This window comes from Vitis vinifera, chromosome 19, assembly GCF_030704535.1.
Source record: "Vitis vinifera cultivar Pinot Noir 40024 chromosome 19, ASM3070453v1".
Classification (NCBI taxonomy): domain Eukaryota; kingdom Viridiplantae; phylum Streptophyta; class Magnoliopsida; order Vitales; family Vitaceae; genus Vitis; species Vitis vinifera.
In genome coordinates this window covers 18,025,105-18,045,858 of record NC_081823.1, presented here as the reverse complement: position 1 = coordinate 18,045,858, position 20,754 = coordinate 18,025,105, and positions in this window count along the sequence as shown.

The following is a 20,754-nucleotide window of genomic DNA, read 5'->3' as shown; positions in this document are numbered from 1 at the left end:
TTTCGATACTCGCACGGATTCTGTCTTTTTCCGATACTCGCTCGGATTATATCATTTTTCGGTACTCACACTTATTCGACTCTTTTGTAGTACTCGCCCGAACTGTTTTTCGATTCTCGCACGAATCCTGTCTTTTTCCGATACTCGCTCCGATTATATCATTTTTCGGTACTCTTACTTATTCGACTCTTTTGTGGTACACGCCCGAACTGTTTTTCGATACTCGCACAAATTCTGTCTTTTTCCGATACTCGCTCGGATTATATCATTTTTCGGTACTCTTACTTATTCGACTCTTTTGTGGTATACGCCCGAACTGGTTTTCGATACTCGCACGGATTCTGTCTTTTTCCGATACTCGCTCGGATTATATCATTTTTCGGTACTCACACTTATTCGACTCTTTTGTGGTACTCGCCCGAACTGTTTTTCGATACTCGCACGGATTCTACCTTTTTCCGATACTCGCTCGGATTATATCATTTTTCGGTACTCTTACTTATTCGACTCTTTTGTGGTACACGCCCGAACTGTTTTTCGATACTCGCACGGATTCTGTCTTTTTCCGATACTCGCTCGGATTATATCATTTTTCGGTACTCTTACTTATTCGACTCTTTTGTGGTACACGCCCGAACTGTTTTTCGATACTCGCACGAATTCTGTCTTTTTCCGATACTCGCTCGGATTATATCATTTTTCGGTACTCTTACTTATTCGACTCTTTTGTGGTACACGCCCGAACTGTTTTTCGATACTCGCACGGATTCTGTCTTTTTCCGATACTCGCTCGGATTATATCATTTTTCGGTACTCACACTTATTCGACTCTTTTGTAGTACTCGCCCGAACTGTTTTTCGATTCTCGCACGAATCCTGTCTTTTTCCGATACTCGCTCCGATTATATCATTTTTCGGTACTCTTACTTATTCGACTCTTTTGTGGTACACGCCCGAACTGTTTTTCGATACTCGCACAAATTCTGTCTTTTTCCGATACTCGCTCGGATTATATCATTTTTCGGTACTCTTACTTATTCGACTCTTTTGTGGTATACGCCCGAACTGGTTTTCGATACTCGCACGGATTCTGTCTTTTTCCGATACTCGCTCGGATTATATCATTTTTCGGTACTCACACTTATTCGACTCTTTTGTGGTACTCGCCCGAACTGTTTTTCGATACTCGCACGGATTCTACCTTTTTCCGATACTCGCTCGGATTATATCATTTTTCGGTACTCTTACTTATTCGACTCTTTTGTGGTACACGCCCGAACTGTTTTTCGATACTCGCACGGATTCTGTCTTTTTCCGATACTCGCTCGGATTATATCATTTTTCGGTACTCACACTTATTCGACTCTTTTGTGCTACTCGCCCGAACTGTTTTTCGATACTCGCACGGATTCTGTCTTTTTCCGATACTCGCTCGGATTATATCATTTTTCGGTACTCTTACTTATTCGACTCTTTTGTGGTATACGCCCGAACTGGTTTTCGATACTCGCACGGATTCTGTCTTTTTCCGATACTCGCTCGGATTATATCATTTTTCGGTACTCACACTTATTCGACTCTTTTGTGGTACAGGCCCGAACTGTTTTTCGATACTCGCACGGATTCTGTCTTTTTCCGATACTCGCTCGGATTATATCATTTTTCGGTACTCTTACTTATTCGACTCTTTTGTGGTACACGCCCGAACTGTTTTTCGATACTCGCACGGATTCTGTCTTTTTCCGATACTCGCTCGGATTATATCATTTTTCGGTACTCACACTTATTCGACTCTTTTGTGGTACTCGCCCGAACATTTTTTCGATACTCGCACGGATTCTGTCTTTTTCCGATACTCGCTCGGATTATATCATTTGTCGGTACTCTTACTTATTCGACTCTTTTGTGGTACACGCTCGAACTGGTTTTCGATACTCGCACGGATTCTGTCTTTTTCAGATACTCGCTCGGATTATATCATTTTTCGGTACTCACACTTATTCGACTCTTTTCGGGTACTGGCCCGGACAGTTTTTCGATACTCACACGGATTCTGCCATTTTTCGGCAATCGCCGGATTCTATCATTTTTCAGTACTCACACTTATTCGACGCTTTTCCGGTACTCGCCCGGAAAGTTTTTCCATACTCGCACGGATTCTACCTTTTTCCGATACACTCTCGGTTTATATCGTTTTTCGGTACTCTTACTTATTCGACTCTTTTGTGGTAGACGCCCGAACTGTTTTTCGATACTCGCACGGATTCTGTCTTTTTCCGATACTCGCTCGGATTATATCATTTTTCGGTACTCACACTTATTCGACTCTTTTGTGCTACTCGCCCGAACTGTTTTTCGATACTCGCACGGATTCTGTCTTTTTCCGATACTCGCTCGGATTATATCATTTTTCGGTACTCTTACTTATTCGACTCTTTTGTGGTACACGCCCGAACTGTTTTTCGATACTCGCACGGATTCTGTCTTTTTCCGATACTCGCTCGGATTATATCATTTTTCGGTACTCTTACTTATTCGACTCTTTTGTGGTACACGCCCGAACTGTTTTTCGATACTCGCACGAATTCTGTCTTTTTCCGATACTCGCTCGGATTATATCATTTTTCGGTACTCTTACTTATTCGACTCTTTTGTGGTACACGCCCGAACTGTTTTTCGATACTCGCACGGATTCTGTCTTTTTCCGATACTCGCTCGGATTATATCATTTTTCGGTACTCACACTTATTCGACTCTTTTGTAGTACTCGCCCGAACTGTTTTTCGATTCTCGCACGAATCCTGTCTTTTTCCGATACTCGCTCCGATTATATCATTTTTCGGTACTCTTACTTATTCGACTCTTTTGTGGTACACGCCCGAACTGTTTTTCGATACTCGCACAAATTCTGTCTTTTTCCGATACTCGCTCGGATTATATCATTTTTCGGTACTCTTACTTATTCGACTCTTTTGTGGTATACGCCCGAACTGGTTTTCGATACTCGCACGGATTCTGTCTTTTTCCGATACTCGCTCGGATTATATCATTTTTCGGTACTCACACTTATTCGACTCTTTTGTGGTACTCGCCCGAACTGTTTTTCGATACTCGCACGGATTCTACCTTTTTCCGATACTCGCTCGGATTATATCATTTTTCGGTACTCTTACTTATTCGACTCTTTTGTGGTACACGCCCGAACTGTTTTTCGATACTCGCACGGATTCTGTCTTTTTCCGATACTCGCTCGGATTATATCATTTTTCGGTACTCTTACTTATTCGACTCTTTTGTGGTACACGCCCGAACTGTTTTTCGATACTCGCACGAATTCTGTCTTTTTCCGATACTCGCTCGGATTATATCATTTTTCGGTACTCTTACTTATTCGACTCTTTTGTGGTACACGCCCGAACTGTTTTTCGATACTCGCACGGATTCTGTCTTTTTCCGATACTCGCTCGGATTATATCATTTTTCGGTACTCACACTTATTCGACTCTTTTGTAGTACTCGCCCGAACTGTTTTTCGATTCTCGCACGAATCCTGTCTTTTTCCGATACTCGCTCCGATTATATCATTTTTCGGTACTCTTACTTATTCGACTCTTTTGTGGTACACGCCCGAACTGTTTTTCGATACTCGCACAAATTCTGTCTTTTTCCGATACTCGCTCGGATTATATCATTTTTCGGTACTCTTACTTATTCGACTCTTTTGTGGTATACGCCCGAACTGGTTTTCGATACTCGCACGGATTCTGTCTTTTTCCGATACTCGCTCGGATTATATCATTTTTCGGTACTCACACTTATTCGACTCTTTTGTGGTACTCGCCCGAACTGTTTTTCGATACTCGCACGGATTCTACCTTTTTCCGATACTCGCTCGGATTATATCATTTTTCGGTACTCTTACTTATTCGACTCTTTTGTGGTACACGCCCGAACTGTTTTTCGATACTCGCACGGATTCTGTCTTTTTCCGATACTCGCTCGGATTATATCATTTTTCGGTACTCACACTTATTCGACTCTTTTGTGGTACTCGCCCGAACATTTTTTCGATACTCGCACGGATTCTGTCTTTTTCCGATACTCGCTCGGATTATATCATTTTTCGGTACTCTTACTTATTCGACTCTTTTGTGGTATACGCCCGAACTGGTTTTCGATACTCGCACGGATTCTGTCTTTTTCCGATACTCGCTCGGATTATATCATTTTTCGGTACTCACACTTATTCGACTCTTTTGTGGTACTCGCCCGAACTGTTTTTCGATACTCGCACGGATTCTACCTTTTTCCGATACTCGCTCGGATTATATCATTTTTCGGTACTCACACTTATTCGACTCTTTTGTGGTACTCGCCCGAACTGTTTTTCGATACTCGCACGGATTCTACCTTTTTCCGATACTCGCTCGGATTATATCATTTTTCGGTACTCTTACTTATTCGACTCTTTTGTGGTACACGCCCGAACTGTTTTTCGATACTCGCACGGATTCTGTCTTTTTCCGATACTCGCTCGGATTATATCATTTTTCGGTACTCTTACTTATTCGACTCTTTTGTGGTACACGCCCGAACTGTTTTTCGATACTCGCACGAATTCTGTCTTTTTCCGATACTCGCTCGGATTATATCATTTTTCGGTACTCTTACTTATTCGACTCTTTTGTGGTACACGCCCGAACTGTTTTTCGATACTCGCACGGATTCTGTCTTTTTCCGATACTCGCTCGGATTATATCATTTTTCGGTACTCACACTTATTCGACTCTTTTGTAGTACTCGCCCGAACTGTTTTTCGATTCTCGCACGAATCCTGTCTTTTTCCGATACTCGCTCCGATTATATCATTTTTCGGTACTCTTACTTATTCGACTCTTTTGTGGTACACGCCCGAACTGTTTTTCGATACTCGCACAAATTCTGTCTTTTTCCGATACTCGCTCGGATTATATCATTTTTCGGTACTCTTACTTATTCGACTCTTTTGTGGTACACGCCCGAACTGTTTTTCGATACTCGCACGAATTCTGTCTTTTTCCGATACTCGCTCGGATTATATCATTTTTCGGTACTCTTACTTATTCGACTCTTTTGTGGTACACGCCCGAACTGTTTTTCGATACTCGCACGGATTCTGTCTTTTTCCGATACTCGCTCGGATTATATCATTTTTCGGTACTCACACTTATTCGACTCTTTTGTAGTACTCGCCCGAACTGTTTTTCGATTCTCGCACGAATCCTGTCTTTTTCCGATACTCGCTCCGATTATATCATTTTTCGGTACTCTTACTTATTCGACTCTTTTGTGGTACACGCCCGAACTGTTTTTCGATACTCGCACAAATTCTGTCTTTTTCCGATACTCGCTCGGATTATATCATTTTTCGGTACTCTTACTTATTCGACTCTTTTGTGGTATACGCCCGAACTGGTTTTCGATACTCGCACGGATTCTGTCTTTTTCCGATACTCGCTCGGATTATATCATTTTTCGGTACTCACACTTATTCGACTCTTTTGTGGTACTCGCCCGAACTGTTTTTCGATACTCGCACGGATTCTACCTTTTTCCGATACTCGCTCGGATTATATCATTTTTCGGTACTCTTACTTATTCGACTCTTTTGTGGTACACGCCCGAACTGTTTTTCGATACTCGCACGGATTCTGTCTTTTTCCGATACTCGCTCGGATTATATCATTTTTCGGTACTCACACTTATTCGACTCTTTTGTGGTACTCGCCCGAACATTTTTTCGATACTCGCACGGATTCTGTCTTTTTCCGATACTCGCTCGGATTATATCATTTTTCGGTACTCTTACTTATTCGACTCTTTTGTGGTATACGCCCGAACTGGTTTTCGATACTCGCACGGATTCTGTCTTTTTCCGATACTCGCTCGGATTATATCATTTTTCGGTACTCACACTTATTCGACTCTTTTGTGGTACTCGCCCGAACTGTTTTTCGATACTCGCACGGATTCTACCTTTTTCCGATACTCGCTCGGATTATATCATTTTTCGGTACTCACACTTATTCGACTCTTTTGTGGTACTCGCCCGAACTGTTTTTCGATACTCGCACGGATTCTACCTTTTTCCGATACTCGCTCGGATTATATCATTTTTCGGTACTCTTACTTATTCGACTCTTTTGTGGTACACGCCCGAACTGTTTTTCGATACTCGCACGGATTCTGTCTTTTTCCGATACTCGCTCGGATTATATCATTTTTCGGTACTCTTACTTATTCGACTCTTTTGTGGTACACGCCCGAACTGTTTTTCGATACTCGCACGAATTCTGTCTTTTTCCGATACTCGCTCGGATTATATCATTTTTCGGTACTCTTACTTATTCGACTCTTTTGTGGTACACGCCCGAACTGTTTTTCGATACTCGCACGGATTCTGTCTTTTTCCGATACTCGCTCGGATTATATCATTTTTCGGTACTCACACTTATTCGACTCTTTTGTAGTACTCGCCCGAACTGTTTTTCGATTCTCGCACGAATCCTGTCTTTTTCCGATACTCGCTCCGATTATATCATTTTTCGGTACTCTTACTTATTCGACTCTTTTGTGGTACACGCCCGAACTGTTTTTCGATACTCGCACAAATTCTGTCTTTTTCCGATACTCGCTCGGATTATATCATTTTTCGGTACTCTTACTTATTCGACTCTTTTGTGGTATACGCCCGAACTGGTTTTCGATACTCGCACGGATTCTGTCTTTTTCCGATACTCGCTCGGATTATATCATTTTTCGGTACTCACACTTATTCGACTCTTTTGTGGTACTCGCCCGAACTGTTTTTCGATACTCGCACGGATTCTACCTTTTTCCGATACTCGCTCGGATTATATCATTTTTCGGTACTCTTACTTATTCGACTCTTTTGTGGTACACGCCCGAACTGTTTTTCGATACTCGCACGGATTCTGTCTTTTTCCGATACTCGCTCGGATTATATCATTTTTCGGTACTCACACTTATTCGACTCTTTTGTGGTACTCGCCCGAACATTTTTTCGATACTCGCACGGATTCTGTCTTTTTCCGATACTCGCTCGGATTATATCATTTTTCGGTACTCTTACTTATTCGACTCTTTTGTGGTATACGCCCGAACTGGTTTTCGATACTCGCACGGATTCTGTCTTTTTCCGATACTCGCTCGGATTATATCATTTTTCGGTACTCACACTTATTCGACTCTTTTGTGGTACTCGCCCGAACTGTTTTTCGATACTCGCACGGATTCTACCTTTTTCCGATACTCGCTCGGATTATATCATTTTTCGGTACTCTTACTTATTCGACTCTTTTGTGGTACACGCCCGAACTGTTTTTCGATACTCGCACGGATTCTGTCTTTTTCCGATACTCGCTCGGATTATATCATTTTTCGGTACTCACACTTATTCGACTCTTTTGTGGTACTCGCCCGAACTGTTTTTCGATACTCGCACGGATTCTACCTTTTTCCGATACTCGCTCGGATTATATCATTTTTCGGTACTCTTACTTATTCGACTCTTTTGTGGTACACGCCCGAACTGTTTTTCGATACTCGCACGGATTCTGTCTTTTTCCGATACTCGCTCGGATTATATCATTTTTCGGTACTCACACTTATTCGACTCTTTTGTGGTACTCGCCCGAACATTTTTTCGATACTCGCACGGATTCTGTCTTTTTCCGATACTCGCTCGGATTATATCATTTTTCGGTACTCTTACTTATTCGACTCTTTTGTGGTATACGCCCGAACTGGTTTTCGATACTCGCACGGATTCTGTCTTTTTCCGATACTCGCTCGGATTATATCATTTTTCGGTACTCACACTTATTCGACTCTTTTGTGGTACTCGCCCGAACTGTTTTTCGATACTCGCACGAATTCTGTCTTTTTCCGATACTCGCTCGGATTATATCATTTTTCGGTACTCTTACTTATTCGACTCTTTTGTGGTACACGCCCGAACTGGTTTTCGATACTCGCACGGATTCTGTCTTTTTCCGATACTCGCTCGGATTATATCATTTTTCGGTACTCACACTTATTCGACTCTTTTGTAGTACTCGCCCGAACTGTTTTTCGATTCTCGCACGAATCCTGTCTTTTTCCGATACTCGCTCGGATAATATCATTTTTCGGTACTCTTACTTATTCGACTCTTTTGTGGTACACGCCCGAACTGTTTTTCGATAATCGCACAAATTCTGTCTTTTTCCGATACTCGCTCGGATTATATCATTTTTCGGTACTCACACTTATTCGACTCTTTTGTGGTACTCGCCCGAACATTTTTTCGATACTCGCACGGATTCTGTCTTTTTCCGATACTCGCTCGGATTATATCATTTTTCGGTACTCTTACTTATTCGACTCTTTTGTGGTACACGCTCGAACTGGTTTTCGATACTCGCACGGATTCTGTCTTTTTCAGATACTCGCTCGGATTATATCATTTTTCGGTACTCACACTTATTCGACTCTTTTCGGGTACTAGCCCGGACAGTTTTTCGATACTCACACGGATTCTGCCATTTTTCGGCAATCGCCGGATTCTATCATTTTTCAGTACTCACACTTATTCGACGCTTTTCCGGTACTCGCCCGGAAAGTTTTTCCATACTCGCACGGATTCTACCTTTTTCCGATACACTCTCGGTTTATATCGTTTTTCGGTACTCTTACTTATTCGACTCTTTTGTGGTAGACGCCCGAACTGTTTTTCGATACTCGCACGGATTCTGTCTTTTTCCGATACTCGCTCGGATTATATCATTTTTCGGTACTCACACTTATTCGACTCTTTTGTGGTACTCGCCCGAACTGTTTTTCGATACTCGCACGGATTCTACCTTTTTCCGATACTCGCTCGGATTATATCATTTTTCGGTACTCTTACTTATTCGACTCTTTTGTGGTACACGCCCGAACTGTTTTTCGATACTCGCACGGATTCTGTCTTTTTCCGATACTCGCTCGGATTATATCATTTTTCGGTACTCACACTTATTCGACTCTTTTGTGGTACTCGCCCGAACATTTTTTCGATACTCGCACGGATTCTGTCTTTTTCCGATACTCGCTCGGATTATATCATTTTTCGGTACTCTTACTTATTCGACTCTTTTGTGGTATACGCCCGAACTGGTTTTCGATACTCGCACGGATTCTGTCTTTTTCCGATACTCGCTCGGATTATATCATTTTTCGGTACTCACACTTATTCGACTCTTTTGTGGTACTCGCCCGAACTGTTTTTCGATACTCGCACGGATTCTACCTTTTTCCGATACTCGCTCGGATTATATCATTTTTCGGTACTCTTACTTATTCGACTCTTTTGTGGTACACGCCCGAACTGTTTTTCGATACTCGCACGGATTCTGTCTTTTTCCGATACTCGCTCGGATTATATCATTTTTCGGTACTCACACTTATTCGACTCTTTTGTGGTACTCGCCCGAACATTTTTTCGATACTCGCACGGATTCTGTCTTTTTCCGATACTCGCTCGGATTATATCATTTTTCGGTACTCTTACTTATTCGACTCTTTTGTGGTACACGCCCGAACTGTTTTTCGATACTCGCACGGATTCTGTCTTTTTCCGATACTCGCTCGGATTATATCATTTTTCGGTACTCACACTTATTCGACTCTTTTGTAGTACTCGCCCGAACTGTTTTTCGATTCTCGCACGAATCCTGTCTTTTTCCGATACTCGCTCGGATAATATCATTTTTCGGTACTCTTACTTATTCGACTCTTTTGTGGTACACGCCCGAACTGTTTTTCGATAATCGCACAAATTCTGTCTTTTTCCGATACTCGCTCGGATTATATCATTTTTCGGTACTCACACTTATTCGACTCTTTTGTGGTACTCGCCCGAACATTTTTTCGATACTCGCACGGATTCTGTCTTTTTCCGATACTCGCTCGGATTATATCTTTTTTCGGTACTCTTACTTATTCGACTCTTTTGTGGTACACGCCCGAACTGTTTTTCGATACTCGCACGGATTCTGTCTTTTTCCGATACTCGCTCGGATTATATCATTTTTCGGTACTCACACTTATTCGACTCTTTTGTAGTACTCGCCCGAACTGTTTTTCGATTCTCGCACGAATCCTGTCTTTTTCCGATACTCGCTCGGATAATATCATTTTTCGGTACTCTTACTTATTCGACTCTTTTGTGGTACACGCCCGAACTGTTTTTCGATAATCGCACAAATTCTGTCTTTTTCCGATACTCGCTCGGATTATATCATTTTTCGGTACTCTTACTTATTCGACTCTTTTGTGGTATACGCCCGAACTGGTTTTCGATACTCACACGGATTCTGCCATTTTTCGGCAATCGCCGGATTCTATCATTTTTCAGTACTCACACTTATTCGACGCTTTTCCGGTACTCGCCCGGAAAGTTTTTCCATACTCGCACGGATTCTACCTTTTTCCGATACACTCTCGGTTTATATCGTTTTTCAGTACTCTTACTTATTCGACTCTTTTGTGGTACACGCCCGAACTGTTTTTCGATACTTGCACGGATTCTGTCTTTTTCCGATACTCGCTCGGATTATATCATTTTTCGGTACTCTTACTTATTCGACTCTTTTGTGGTACACGCTCGAACTGGTTTTCGATACTCGCACGGATTCTGTCTTTTTCAGATACTCGCTCGGATTATATCATTTTTCGGTACTCACACTTATTCGACTCTTTTCGGGTACTAGCCCGGACAGTTTTTCGATACTCACACGGATTCTGCCATTTTTCGGCAATCGCCGGATTCTATCATTTTTCAGTACTCACACTTATTCGACGCTTTTCCGGTACTCGCCCGGAAAGTTTTTCCATACTCGCACGGATTCTACCTTTTTCCGATACACTCTCGGTTTATATCGTTTTTCGGTACTCTTACCTATTCGACTCTTTTGTGGTACACGCCCGACCTGTTTTTCGATACTCGCACGGATTCTGTCTTTTTCCGATACTCGCTCGGATTATATCATTTTTCGGTACTCACACTTATTCGACTCTTTTGTGCTACTCGCCCGAACTGTTTTTCGATACTCGCACGGATTCTGTCTTTTTCCGATACTCGCTCGGATTATATCATTTTTCGGTACTCTTACTTATTCGACTCTTTTGTGGTACACGCCCGAACTGTTTTTCGATAATCGCACAAATTCTGTCTTTTTCCGATACTCGCTCGGATTATATCATTTTTCGGTACTCACACTTATTCGACTCTTTTGTGGTACTCGCCCGAACATTTTTTCGATACTCGCACGGATTCTGTCTTTTTCCGATACTCGCTCGGATTATATCATTTTTCGGTACTCTTACTTATTCGACTCTTTTGTGGTACACGCTCGAACTGGTTTTCGATACTCGCACGGATTCTGTCTTTTTCAGATACTCGCTCGGATTATATCATTTTTCGGTACTCACACTTATTCGACTCTTTTCGGGTACTAGCCCGGACAGTTTTTCGATACTCACACGGATTCTGCCATTTTTCGGCAATCGCCGGATTCTATCATTTTTCAGTACTCACACTTATTCGACGCTTTTCCGGTACTCGCCCGGAAAGTTTTTCCATACTCGCACGGATTCTACCTTTTTCCGATACACTCTCGGTTTATATCGTTTTTCGGTACTCTTACCTATTCGACTCTTTTGTGGTACACGCCCGACCTGTTTTTCGATACTCGCACGGATTCTGTCTTTTTCCGATACTCGCTCGGATTATATCATTTTTCGGTACTCACACTTATTCGACTCTTTTGTGGTACTCGCCCGAACATTTTTTCGATACTCGCACGGATTATGTCTTTTTCCGATACTCGCTCGGATTATATCATTTTTCGGTACTCTTACTTATTCGACTCTTTTGTGGTACACGCTCGAACTGGTTTTCGATACTCGCACGGATTCTGTCTTTTTCAGATACTCGCTCGGATTATATCATTTTTCGGTACTCACACTTATTCGACTCTTTTCGGGTACTAGCCCGGACAGTTTTTCGATACTCACACGGATTCTGCCATTTTTCGGCAATCGCCGGATTCTATCATTTTTCAGTACTCACACTTATTCGACGCTTTTCCGGTACTCGCCCGGAAAGTTTTTCCATACTCGCACGGATTCTACCTTTTTCCGATACACTCTCGGTTTATATCGTTTTTCGGTACTCTTACTTATTCGACTCTTTTGTGGTAGACGCCCGAACTGTTTTTCGATACTCGCACGGATTCTGTCTTTTTCCGATACTCGCTCGGATTATATCATTTTTCGGTACTCACACTTATTCGACTCTTTTGTGCTACTCGCCCGAACTGTTTTTCGATACTCGCACGGATTCTGTCTTTTTCCGATACTCGCTCGGATTATATCATTTTTCGGTACTCTTACTTATTCGACTCTTTTGTGGTACACGCCCGAACTGTTTTTCGATACTCGCACGAATTCTGTCTTTTTCCGATACTCGCTCGGATTATATCATTTTTCGGTACTCTTACTTATTCGACTCTTTTGTGGTACACGCCCGAACTGTTTTTCGATACTCGCACGGATTCTGTCTTTTTCCGATACTCGCTCGGATTATATCATTTTTCGGTACTCACACTTATTCGACTCTTTTGTGGTACTCGCCCGAACATTTTTTCGATACTCGCACGGATTCTGTCTTTTTCCGATACTCGCTCGGATTATATCATTTTTCGGTACTCTTACTTATTCGACTCTTTTGTGGTACACGCCCGAACTGTTTTTCGATACTCGCACGGATTCTGTCTTTTTCCGATACTCGCTCGGATTATATCATTTTTCGGTACTCACACTTATTCGACTCTTTTGTAGTACTCGCCCGAACTGTTTTTCGATTCTCGCACGAATCCTGTCTTTTTCCGATACTCGCTCGGATTATATCATTTTTCGGTACTCTTACTTATTCGACTCTTTTGTGGTACACGCCCGAACTGTTTTTCGATACTCGCACGAATTCTGTCTTTTTCCGATACTCGCTCGGATTATATCATTTTTCGGTACTCTTACTTATTCGACTCTTTTGTGGTACAGGCCCGAACTGTTTTTCGATACTCGCATGAATTTTGTCTTTTTCCGATACTCGCACGGATTATATCATTTTTCGGTACTCACACTTATTCGACTCTTTTGTGGTACTCTCCCGAACTGTTTTTCGATACTCGCACGGATTCTGCCTTTTTCCGATACTCGCTAGGATTATATCATTTTTCGGTACTCTTACTTATTCGACCCTTTTGTAGTACACTCCCGAACTGGTTTTCGAAACTCGCAGGGATTCTGTCTTTTTCAGATATTCGCTCGGATTCTATCATTTTTCGGTACTCACACTTATTCGACTCTTTTCGGGTATTGGCCCGGACAATTTTTCGATACTCACACGGATTCTGCCATTTTTCGGCAATCGCCCGGATTCTATAATTTTTCAGTACTCACACTTATTCGACGCTTTTCCGGTACTCGCCCGGAAAGTTTTTCCATACTCGCACGGATTCTACCTTTTTCCGATACACTCTCGGTTTATATCGTTTTTCGGTACTGTTACTTATTCGACTCTTTTGTGGTACACGCCCGAACTGTTTTTCGATACTCGCACGGATTCTGTCTTTTTCTGATACTCGCTCGGATTATATCGTTTTTCGGTACTCACACTTATTCGACTCTTTTGTGCTACTCGCTCGAATTGTTTTTCGATACTCGCACGGATTCTGTCTTTTTCCGATACTCGCTCGGATTATATCATTTTTCGGTACTCTTACTTATTCGACTCTTTTGTGGTATACGCCCGAACTGGTTTTCGATACTCGCACGGATTCTGTCTTTTTCCGATACTCGCTCGGATTATATCATTTTTCGGTACTCACACTTATTCGACTCTTTTGTGGTACAGGCCCGAACTGTTTTTCGATACTCGCACGGATTCTGTCTTTTTCCGATACTCGCTCGGATTATATTATTTTTCGGTACTCTTACTTATTCGACTCTTTTGTGGTACACGCCCGAACTGTTTTTCGATACTCGCACGGATTCTGTCTTTTTCCGATACTCGCTCGGATTATATCATTTTTCGGTACTCACACTTATTCGACTCTTTTGTGGTACTCGCCCGAACATTTTTTCGATACTCGCACGGATTCTGTCTTTTTCCGATACTCGCTCGGATTATATCATTTTTCGGTACTCTTACTTATTCGACTTTTTTGTGGTACACGCTCGAACTGGTTTTCGATACTCGCACGGATTCTGTCTTTTTCAGATACTCGCTCGGATTATATCATTTTTCGGTACTCACACTTATTCGACTCTTTTCGGGTACTGGCCCGGACAGTTTTTCGATACTCACACGGATTCTGCCATTTTTCGGCAATCGCCGGATTCTATCATTTTTCAGTACTCACACTTATTCGACGCTTTTCCGGTACTCGCCCGGAAAGTTTTTCCATACTCGCACGGATTCTACCTTTTTCCGATACACTCTCGGTTTATATCGTTTTTCGGTACTCTTACTTATTCGACTCTTTTGTGGTAGACGCCCGAACTGTTTTTCGATACTCGCACGGATTCTGTCTTTTTCCGATACTCGCTCGGATTATATCATTTTTCGGTACTCACACTTATTCGACTCTTTTGTGCTACTCGCCTGAACTGTTTTTCGATACTCGCACGGATTCTGTCTTTTTCCGATACTCGCTCGGATTATATCATTTTTCGGTACTCTTACTTATTCGACTCTTTTGTGGTATACGCCCGAACTGGTTTTCGATACTCGCACGGATTCTGTCTTTTTCCGATACTCGCTCGGATTATATCATTTTTCGGTACTCTTACTTATTCGACTCTTTTGTGGTACACGCCCGAACTGTTTTTCGATACTCGCACGGATTCTGTCTTTTTCCGATACTCGCTCGGATTATATCATTTTTCGGTACTCTTACTTATTCGACTCTTTTGTGGTACACGCCCGAACTGTTTTTCGATACTCGCACGAATTCTGTCTTTTTCCGATACTCGCTCGGATTATATCATTTTTCGGTACTCTTACTTATTCGACTCTTTTGTGGTACACGCCCGAACTGTTTTTCGATACTCGCACGGATTCTGTCTTTTTCCGATACTCGCTCGGATTATATCATTTTTCGGTACTCACACTTATTCGACTCTTTTGTAGTACTCGCCCGAACTGTTTTTCGATTCTCGCACGAATCCTGTCTTTTTCCGATACTCGCTCCGATTATATCATTTTTCGGTACTCTTACTTATTCGACTCTTTTGTGGTACACGCCCGAACTGTTTTTCGATACTCGCACAAATTCTGTCTTTTTCCGATACTCGCTCGGATTATATCATTTTTCGGTACTCTTACTTATTCGACTCTTTTGTGGTATACGCCCGAACTGGTTTTCGATACTCGCACGGATTCTGTCTTTTTCCGATACTCGCTCGGATTATATCATTTTTCGGTACTCACACTTATTCGACTCTTTTGTGGTACTCGCCCGAACTGTTTTTCGATACTCGCACGGATTCTGTCTTTTTCCGATACTCGCTCGGATTATATCATTTTTCGGTACTCTTACTTATTCGACTCTTTTGTGGTACATGCCCGAACTGTTTTTCAATACTCGCATGAATTTTGTCTTTTTCCGATACTCGCTCGGATTATATCATTTTTCGGTACTCACACTTATTCGACTCTTTTGTGGTACTCTCCCGAACTGTTTTTCGATACTCGCACGGATTCTGCCTTTTTCCGATACTCGCTAGGATTATATCATTTTTCGGTACTCTTACTTATTCGACCCTTTTGTAGTACACTCCCGAACTGGTTTTCGAAACTCGCAGGGATTCTGTCTTTTTCAGATATTCGCTCGGATTCTATCATTTTTCGGTACTCACACTTATTCGACTCTTTTCGGGTATTGGCCCGGACAATTTTTCGATACTCACACGGATTCTGCCATTTTTCGGCAATCGCCCGGATTCTATAATTTTTCAGTACTCACACTTATTCGACGCTTTTCCGGTACTCGCCCGGAAAGTTTTTCCATACTCGCACGGATTCTACCTTTTTCCGATACACTCTCGGTTTATATCGTTTTTCGGTACTGTTACTTATTCGACTCTTTTGTGGTACACGCCCGAACTGTTTTTCGATACTCGCACGGATTCTGTCTTTTTCTGATACTCGCTCGGATTATATCATTTTTCGGTACTCACACTTATTCGACTCTTTTGTGCTACTCGCCTGAACTGTTTTTCGATACTCGCACGGATTCTGTCTTTTTCCGATACTCGCTCGGATTATATCATTTTTCGGTACTCTTACTTATTCGACTCTTTTGTGGTATACGCCCGAACTGGTTTTCGATACTCGCACGGATTCTGTCTTTTTCCGATACTCGCTCGGATTATATCATTTTTCGGTACTCTTACTTATTCGACTCTTTTGTGGTACACGCCCGAACTGTTTTTCGATACTCGCACGGATTCTGTCTTTTTCCGATACTCGCTCGGATTATATCATTTTTCGGTACTCTTACTTATTCGACTCTTTTGTGGTACACGCCCGAACTGTTTTTCGATACTCGCACGGATTCTGTCTTTTTCCGATACTCGCTCGGATTATATCATTTTTCGGTACTCTTACTTATTCGACTCTTTTGTGGTACACGCCCGAACTGTTTTTCGATACTCGCACGGATTCTGTCTTTTTCCGATACTCGCTCGGATTATATCATTTTTCGGTACTCACACTTATTCGACTCTTTTGTAGTACTCGCCCGAACTGTTTTTCGATTCTCGCACGAATCCTGTCTTTTTCCGATACTCGCTCCGATTATATCATTTTTCGGTACTCTTACTTATTCGACTCTTTTGTGGTACACGCCCGAACTGTTTTTCGATACTCGCACAAATTCTGTCTTTTTCCGATACTCGCTCGGATTATATCATTTTTCGGTACTCTTACTTATTCGACTCTTTTGTGGTATACGCCCGAACTGGTTTTCGATACTCGCACGGATTCTGTCTTTTTCCGATACTCGCTCGGATTATATCATTTTTCGGTACTCACACTTATTCGACTCTTTTGTGGTACTCGCCCGAACTGTTTTTCGATACTCGCACGGATTCTGTCTTTTTCCGATACTCGCTCGGATTATATCATTTTTCGGTACTCTTACTTATTCGACTCTTTTGTGGTACATGCCCGAACTGTTTTTCAATACTCGCATGAATTTTGTCTTTTTCCGATACTCGCTCGGATTATATCATTTTTCGGTACTCACACTTATTCGACTCTTTTGTGGTACTCTCCCGAACTGTTTTTCGATACTCGCACGGATTCTGCCTTTTTCCGATACTCGCTAGGATTATATCATTTTTCGGTACTCTTACTTATTCGACCCTTTTGTAGTACACTCCCGAACTGGTTTTCGAAACTCGCAGGGATTCTGTCTTTTTCAGATATTCGCTCGGATTCTATCATTTTTCGGTACTCACACTTATTCGACTCTTTTCGGGTATTGGCCCGGACAATTTTTCGATACTCACACGGATTCTGCCATTTTTCGGCAATCGCCCGGATTCTATAATTTTTCAGTACTCACACTTATTCGACGCTTTTCCGGTACTCGCCCGGAAAGTTTTTCCATACTCGCACGGATTCTACCTTTTTCCGATACACTCTCGGTTTATATCGTTTTTCGGTACTGTTACTTATTCGACTCTTTTGTGGTACACGCCCGAACTGTTTTTCGATACTCGCACGGATTCTGTCTTTTTCTGATACTCGCTCGGATTATATCGTTTTTCGGTACTCACACTTATTCGACTCTTTTGTGCTACTCGCTCGAACTGTTTTTCGATACTCGCACGGATTCTGTCTTTTTCCGATACTCGCTCGGATTATATCATTTTTCGGTACTCTTACTTATTCGACTCTTTTGTGGTATACGCCCGAACTGGTTTTCGATACTCGCACGGATTCTGTCTTTTTCCGATACTCGCTCGGATTATATCATTTTTCGGTACTCACACTTATTCGACTCTTTTGTGGTACAGGCCCGAACTGTTTTTCGATACTCGCACGGATTCTGTCTTTTTCCGATACTCGCTCGGATTATATCATTTTTCGGTACTCTTACTTATTCGACTCTTTTGTGGTACACGCCCGAACTGTTTTTCGATACTCGCACGGATTCTGTCTTTTTCCGATACTCGCTCGGATTATATCATTTTTCGGTACTCACACTTATTCGACTCTTTTGTGGTACTCGCCCGAACATTTTTTCGATACTCGCACGGATTCTGTCTTTTTCCGATACTCGCTCGGATTATATCATTTTTCGGTACTCTTACTTATTCGACTCTTTTGTGGTACACGCTCGAACTGGTTTTCGATACTCGCACGGATTCTGTCTTTTTCAAATACTCGCTCGGATTATATCATTTTTCGGTACTCACACTTATTCGACTCTTTTGTGGTACTCGCCCGAACATTTTTTCGATACTCGCACGGATTCTGTCTTTTTCCGATACTCGCTCGGATTATATCATTTTTCGGTACTCTTACTTATTCGACTCTTTTGTGGTATACGCCCGAACTGGTTTTCGATACTCGCACGGATTCTGTCTTTTTCCGATACTCGCTCGGATTATATCATTTTTCGGTACTCACACTTATTCGACTCTTTTGTGGTACTCGCCCGAACTGTTTTTCGATACTCGCACGGATTCTACCTTTTTCCGATACTCGCTCGGATTATATCATTTTTCGGTACTCTTACTTATTCGACTCTTTTGTGGTACACGCCCGAACTGTTTTTCGATACTCGCACGGATTCTGTCTTTTTCCGATACTCGCTCGGATTATATCATTTTTCGGTACTCACACTTATTCGACTCTTTTGTGGTACTCGCCCGAACATTTTTTCGATACTCGCACGGATTCTGTCTTTTTCCGATACTCGCTCGGATTATATCATTTTTCGGTACTCTTACTTATTCGACTCTTTTGTGGTATACGCCCGAACTGGTTTTCGATACTCGCACGGATTCTGTCTTTTTCCGATACTCGCTCGGATTATATCATTTTTCGGTACTCACACTTATTCGACTCTTTTGTGGTACTCGCCCGAACTGTTTTTCGATAATCGCACGGATTCTACCTTTTTCCGATACTCGCTCGGATTATATCATTTTTCGGTACTCTTACTTATTCGACTCTTTTGTGGTACACGCCCGAACTGTTTTTCGATACTCGCACGGATTCTGTCTTTTTCCGATACTCGCTCGGATTATATCATTTTTCGGTACTCACACTTATTCGACTCTTTTGTGGTACTCGCCCGAACATTTTTTCGATACTCGCACGGATTCTGTCTTTTTCCGATACTCGCTCGGATTATATCATTTTTCGGTACTCTTACTTATTCGACTCTTTTGTGGTACACGCCCGAACTGTTTTTCGATACTCGCACGGATTCTGTCTTTTTCCGATACTCGCTCGGATTATATCATTTTTCGGTACTCACACTTATTCGACTCTTTTGTAGTACTCGCCCGAACTGTTTTTCGATTCTCGCACGAATCCTGTCTTTTTCCGATACTCGCTCGGATTATATCATTTTTCGGTACTCTTAGTTATTCGACTCTTTTGTGGTACACGCCCGAACTGTTTTTCGATAATCGCACAAATTCTGTCTTTTTCCGATACTCGCTCGGATTATATCATTTTTCGGTACTCTTACTTATTCGACTCTTTTGTGGTATACGCCCGAACTGGTTTTCGATACTCACACGGATTCTGCCATTTTTCGGCAATCGCCGGATTCTATCATTTTTCAGTACTCACACTTATTCGACGCTTTTCCGGTACTCGCCCGGAAAGTTTTTCCATACTCGCACGGATTCTACCTTTTTCCGATACACTCTCGGTTTATATCGTTTTTCAGTACTCTTACTTATTCGACTCTTTTGTGGTACACGCCCGAACTGTTTTTCGATACTCGCACGGATTCTGTCTTTTTCCGATACTCGCTCGGATTATATCATTTTTCGGTACTCACACTTATTCGACTCTTTTGTGGTACTCGCCCGAACATTTTTTCGATACTCGCACGGATTCTGTCTTTTTCCGATACTCGCTCGGATTATATCATTTTTCGGTACTCTTACTTATTCGACTCTTTTGTGGTACACGCCCGAACTGTTTTTCGATACTCGCACGGATTCTGTCTTTTTCCGATACTCGCTCGGATTATATCATTTTTCGGTACTCACACTTATTCGACTCTTTTGTAGTACTCGCCCGAACTGTTTTTCGATTCTCGCACGAATCCTGTCTTTTTCCGATACTCGCTCGGATTATATCATTTTTCGGTACTCTTACTTATTCGACTCTTTTGTGGTACACGCCCGAACTGTTTTTCGATACTCGCACAAATTCTGTCTTTTTCCGATACTCGCTCGGATTATATCATTTTTCGGTACTCTTACTTATTCGACTCTTTTGTGGTATACGCCCGAACTGGTTTTCGATACTCACACGGATTCTGCCATTTTTCGGCAATCGCCGGATTCTATCATTTTTCAGTACTCACACTTATTCGACGCTTTTCCGGTACTCGCCGGAAAGTTTTTCCA